Source organism: Triturus cristatus, chromosome 5_1, assembly GCF_964204655.1.
Source record: "Triturus cristatus chromosome 5_1, aTriCri1.1, whole genome shotgun sequence".
Taxonomy (NCBI): Eukaryota; Metazoa; Chordata; class Amphibia; order Caudata; family Salamandridae; genus Triturus; species Triturus cristatus.
Genome location: NC_140587.1, coordinates 425,570,207 through 425,575,206, shown reverse-complemented (window position 1 = coordinate 425,575,206; position 5,000 = coordinate 425,570,207). Strand labels below are relative to the sequence as shown.

Below are 5,000 nucleotides of genomic sequence, written 5' to 3'. Positions count from 1 at the left end.
ACGGGGCGCCTCAGCTGTCTCGCCGCGCGGGCTGTGGACGGATGGCATCGCCTTCCTCCCGCCTCTCCTGCACCCGCAGGTGGGTGAAAGTTTTCGAAATGTTGCCTGCGACTCTTGGCGGTGGACCACTCGACTCGCGCGTCGATGAACAACGCAGCTCGCTGCGAGAATTAGTGTGAATTGCAGGACACGTTGATCATCGACACTTCGAACGCACCTTGCGACCCCGGGTTCCTCCCGGGGCTATGCCTGTCTGAGGGTCGCTTGATCGTCAATCACCCCGGGGATTCCCCCGGGACGCGGCTGGGGCAGTTGCAGGAATTAGCTCTGCTTCCCTTCGTCCCCCACAATGTCAGACCCCCGCGATCGCCCGTGGCAGGGTCCCTTGCCGGGTCCTGCCGCGGAGGTATGCCGCCGGCGCCCCTGGCTGCCTAGAAGGGTCTGTCTGTGGTGTCCCACCGGCTCTGTCGGGGAGGTGAAGCATGAGCATACGTGATAGGACCCGAAAGATGGTGAACTATGCCTGGGCAGGGCGAAGCCAGAGGAAATCCTGGTGGAAGTACGTAGCGGTCCTGACGTGCAAATCGGTCATCCGACCTGGGTATAGTGGCGAAAGACTAATCGAACCATCTAGTAGCTGGTTCCCTCTGAAGTTTCCCTCAGGATACTTGGTGCTCGGAGCCCCCAGTTTTATCTGGTAAAGTGAATAATTAGAGGTTTTGGGGCCGAAACGATCTTAACCTATTCTCAAACTTTAAATGGGTGAGAAGCCCGGGTCGCTGGCGTGGAGCCGGGCATGGAATGCGAGTGCCTAGTGGGCCACTTTCGGTAAGCAGAACTGGCGCTGTGGGATGAACCGAACACCGGGTTAAGGCGCCCGATGCTGATGCTCATCAGACCCCAGAAAAGGTGTTGGTTGATATAGACAGGACGGTGGCCATGGAAGTCAGAATCCGCTAAGGAGTGTGTAACAACTCACCTGCAGAATCAACTAGCCCGGAAAATGGATGGTGCTGGAGCATCGGGCCCATACCCGGCCATCACCGGAGCTAAGAGCCGCGGGTGCTAAGCCGGGACAAGTAGGAGGGCCGCTGCGGTGCGCACGGAAGCCCTGGGCGAGGGCCCGGGTGGAGCCGTCGCAGGTGCAGATCTTGATGGTAGTAGCACATATTCAAACAAGAACTTTGAAGGCTGAAGTGGAGAAGGGTTCCATGTGAACAGCAGTTGAACATGGGTCAGTCGGTCCTAAAAGATGGGCGAGCGCCGTTCGGAAGGGACAGGCGATGGCCTCCAGGATGGAGTCCGGGGTGGGAAGGCCGCCCTCCCCGGGACCCTCAGGGGGCCGGGCCGGAGCTCCTGAACTCTGCGAAGCAAGGGGAGGCTCCCCGGGCACAATGGAACCCTGTCCCAGGCCTTTGGCAGTGCTGCAGGTTGGAGGACGGGGCCCAGGGCCGGAGCCCCTGACCCGGGACCCGGCGGGCCGGAGCCCCTGACCCGGTACCCGGCGGGCCGGAGCCCCTGACCCGGTACCCGGCGGGCCCCTGGACCCAGCCTGGGCTCCTAGGCCCGGATGCGCAGGGGACACCACCCTCGACCCGCCGGGCCCCGTCCCGGGCACCCTGCCATGCGGCAGGACCCAGGACGGAGCCCGGGGTGGGGAGGCCGCCCTCCCCGGGGCCCTGAGGGGCCCCGGCCGGAGCTCCAGAACCCAGACAAGCAAGGGGAGGCTTCCCGGGCATAATGGAACCCCGATCCGGGCCTTTGGCAGTGCCGCAGGCTGGGGGACGGGGCCCAGGGCAAGAGCCCCCCAACCCGGGGCCCGGCAGGGCCCCTGGACCCAGCCGGGGCTTCCAGGCCCAGAGGAGCAGGGGAAGCCTCCCCGGGCCTGCCGGACCCCTGTCCCGGGCACCCTGCCACACGACAGGACCAAGGACGGAGCCCCGGGTGGGGAGGCCACCCTCCCTGGGGAACTCAGGGGCCCCGGCCCGAGCTCCTGAACCCAGACAAGCAAGGGGAGGCTCCCCGGGCACAATGGAACCCTGTCCCAGGCCTTTGGCAGTGTCGCAGGCTGGGGGACCGGGTCCAGGGCCGGAGCCCCCGACCCGGGGCCCGGCGGGGCCCCTGGACCCAGCCTGGGCTCCCAGGCCCAGTGGCACAGGGGAAGCCTCCCCGGGCCCGCCGGACCCATCCAGGGCACTCTGCCACGCGGCAGGACCTAGGACAGAGCCTGGGGTGGCGAGGATGCCCTCCCTGTGGCCCTCAGGGGCCCCGGCCAGAGCTCCTGAACCCATCCGAGCAAGGGGAGGCTCCCTGGGTGCGATGGAACCCCGTCCCGGGCCTTTGGCGGGGCAGCAGGCCGAGGGACGGGGCCCAGGGCTGGAGAACATGAGCCGGGGCCCAGCGGGCCCCTGGACCTAGCTGGGTCTCCCGGCGGGAAAGGGGAAGCCTCCCCAGGCCCGCGGGATCTCGTTCGGGCACCCTGCCATGTGGCAGGACCGAGGACGAAGCCTGGGGTGGGGAGGCTGCCCTCCCCGGGGCACCTGGACCCAGCCCAACAGGGGGAGGCCTGCCGGACCCCATCCGGGGCAGCCTGCCACGCGGCAGGCCCAGGGACGGACCCAGGGCTGGGACAGAATCCTGGCCCGTCAAGCTGCCGGCTGAGGACCGCTAGGCTGAGAGGGGTCCCAGAGTACCCTGTCCCTAGTAATCTGGAGGAAGGATACCCCCCTTTCTGGTAACCTGTGTGCACCGCAAGACAGAGGGGACCCTAAGCGTTGACGCGCCCGACCTCCTGGAGCCCTGGCTTGGATCGGGGAGTTAAATGAGTCCTCATCGGGACTTCCAGGCCGTCCTGGCCATCTGGTCGCCCTTATTGGAAAGCATTGCGTGCGACCAGATGGCCGTAGGGAAACGTGCGACCAGATGGCCGGGACCGAAAGGACTCCCATCTGCCCACCGTGAGCCTTCGTGGTAGGGTTCCCGCCTGCCCACGCAGGGCTCTGCTTCCCGTGGGCTTGGGGACCCCGGCTGGGACTCAAGCCCGGGGAAGGACCACCAGAGCTCTCGGGCCCGGACGCCTGGGGGATGACTGCCCGGGAACCATGAAGCTCGTCCCGGGCACTTTGCCACACCACGGGCCGGAGGAGGGAGCCCCGGATGCCTAGGGAGGTGTTGCCTGGGCATAGCCCATCTGCTCCCCAGCAGAGAACCGCCAGCCTGGGAGGGGTGTCCCGGCATACCATGCCCTTAGTAATCTGGAGGAAGGCTACCCCTCTTTCTGGGAACCCGTGTGCACCGAGAGGCTCAGGGACCCTAGGTGCGAACATGCCCGACCTTCTGGAGCCCTGGCTGGGATCTGGGAGGCAAATGAGCCCTCATCCGGACTTCCAGGCCGGCCCGGCCATCTGGTCGCCCCATTGGAAAGCATTGCGCATGACCAGATGCACCCAACGTCCCGGCCCGACCAAGATCCGGGCGACTGAGGTTGGGCCCTTCTCGTGTGGCAGGGTAGCTTGGAAGAGAAGGGGCTGAGGGCCTGCGAGGGGACCCCGGCTCCTCTTGGTGGGAGGCGTGCGGAATGGGGAGCTGCCTGGCTGTTCCCTTCCGGCGCCTCTGGCATGGGCAAGGGTGGGGTGGGCTGTACAAGCCAGCTTGGTGCACGGCACGGGGCCACCCGGCGACGGACGGCTGAGGCGCAGGTGGGGCGATCCTCCCTCGATGCCAGGTACCCAGTTTGACCCAGTCCCGTGTGGCCAGGCCAAGGGGTTTGAAGTCTCATGCGGTTCCCCCGGAGTAACGGTGGCTGTGGGGCTGCCTGCTCCTGACGCACCGGGAACCCCCTTTCTCGCCTGCAGGTGGGTGGGGGGGACTCCTGGCCTGAGCGCCTGGCAATGTTTTTTTCTCACTATGGTGCAGTCTGTCTCCCAGACGGGAAGCCTTGAACGGGGCGCGGGTGGCGGACTGACGGCGTCGCCTTCCTCCCGCCACTCCTGCCCCCGCAGTTGGGTGAACGTTTTCGAAAAGTTGCCTGTGACTCTTGGTGGTGGATCACTTGGCTCGCGTGTCGATGAAGAACGCAGCTAGCTGCGAGAATTAGTGTGAATTGCAGGACACATTGATCATAGACACTTCGAACGCACTTTGTGGCCCCGGGTTCCTCCCGGGGCTACGCCTGTCTGAGGGTCGCTCGATCGTCAATCGCTCCGGGGTTTATCCGCACGCGTCTGGGGCTGTCGCAGGGCTAGCTCCGCTTCCCCTTTGTCCCCCCACAAGTTCAGACCCCCCGATTGCCCGTGGCAGGGTCCCTCGCCGGGTCCTGCCATGGAGGTACGGCGCCAGCACGCCTGGCCCCGAGGAGGGGTCTAGCAACCGGTCGACGCCGGGCCTGTCCCAGGGCTGCTGGCTGCGTGCTGCACGTGGCTGTCTGTGGTGTCCCAACGGCTGCCCGCGCACCCGGGCCTCGGGCGCCCACCTCCGCGGCTGGCTTCCTGGTGGGGGCAAAACCCCTCCAGATGCGATCGGGGGAAAGAGGGTGCGTGCTGCTGGGACGCCAGGCCCCCGCTCCGGCAGGGGCCTGGCCTTCCCCGGCAACCCCCTTAACGCTCCGGCGTTATTCTTCCGACTACGACATCAGATCAGATGTGGCGACCCGCTGAATTTAAGCATATTACTAAGTGGAGGAAAAGAAACTAACCAGGATTCCCCCAGTAACGGCAAGTGAAGAGGGAAGAGCCCAGTGCTGAATCCCTGACAGGTGGCGGGCGTGGGAAATGTGGCGTGCAGAAGACCTACTCCCCAGCGTCGCTCAGGGGGCGAAGTCCTTCTGATCGAGGCTCACCCCGCGGACGGTGTTAGGCCGGTAGCGGCCCCCGGCGCACCGGGATCGGGTCTTCTTGGAGTCGGGTTGCTTGGGAATGCAGCCCAATGCGGGTGGTACACTCCATCTAAGGCTAAATACGGGCACGAGACCGATAGCCAACAAGTACCATAAGGGAAAGTTG

The 5,000-nt window shown here is 65.7% G+C and overlaps 3 non-coding genes and 1 pseudogene across 3 annotated transcripts in view; all 4 read left to right on the top strand.

The window, feature by feature from the left end:
- The first annotated feature begins 109 nt into the window (after positions 1 to 109).
- On the top strand, positions 110 to 263 carry LOC146830988 (5.8S ribosomal RNA). The gene has a single exon (XR_014961756.1). It is a non-coding gene; the product is annotated as a 5.8S ribosomal RNA (ribosomal RNA).
- A 200-nt stretch (positions 264 to 463) lies between these two features.
- Positions 464 to 1,150, top strand: LOC146830987 (28S ribosomal RNA; annotated as a pseudogene; the record flags this gene model as incomplete).
- Positions 1,151 to 4,031: 2,881 nt separating this feature from the next.
- LOC146830986 (5.8S ribosomal RNA) lies at positions 4,032 to 4,185 on the top strand. The gene has a single exon (XR_014961737.1). It is a non-coding gene; the product is annotated as a 5.8S ribosomal RNA (ribosomal RNA).
- A 439-nt stretch (positions 4,186 to 4,624) lies between these two features.
- The window catches only part of LOC146830985 (28S ribosomal RNA), a 3,893-nt gene continuing 3,517 nt past the window's right edge, over positions 4,625 to 5,000 (top strand). Inside the window, exon 1 of the ribosomal RNA XR_014961742.1 lies at positions 4,625 to 5,000. This exon is cut by the window's right edge and continues 3,517 nt beyond it. This is a non-coding gene — a ribosomal RNA (28S ribosomal RNA).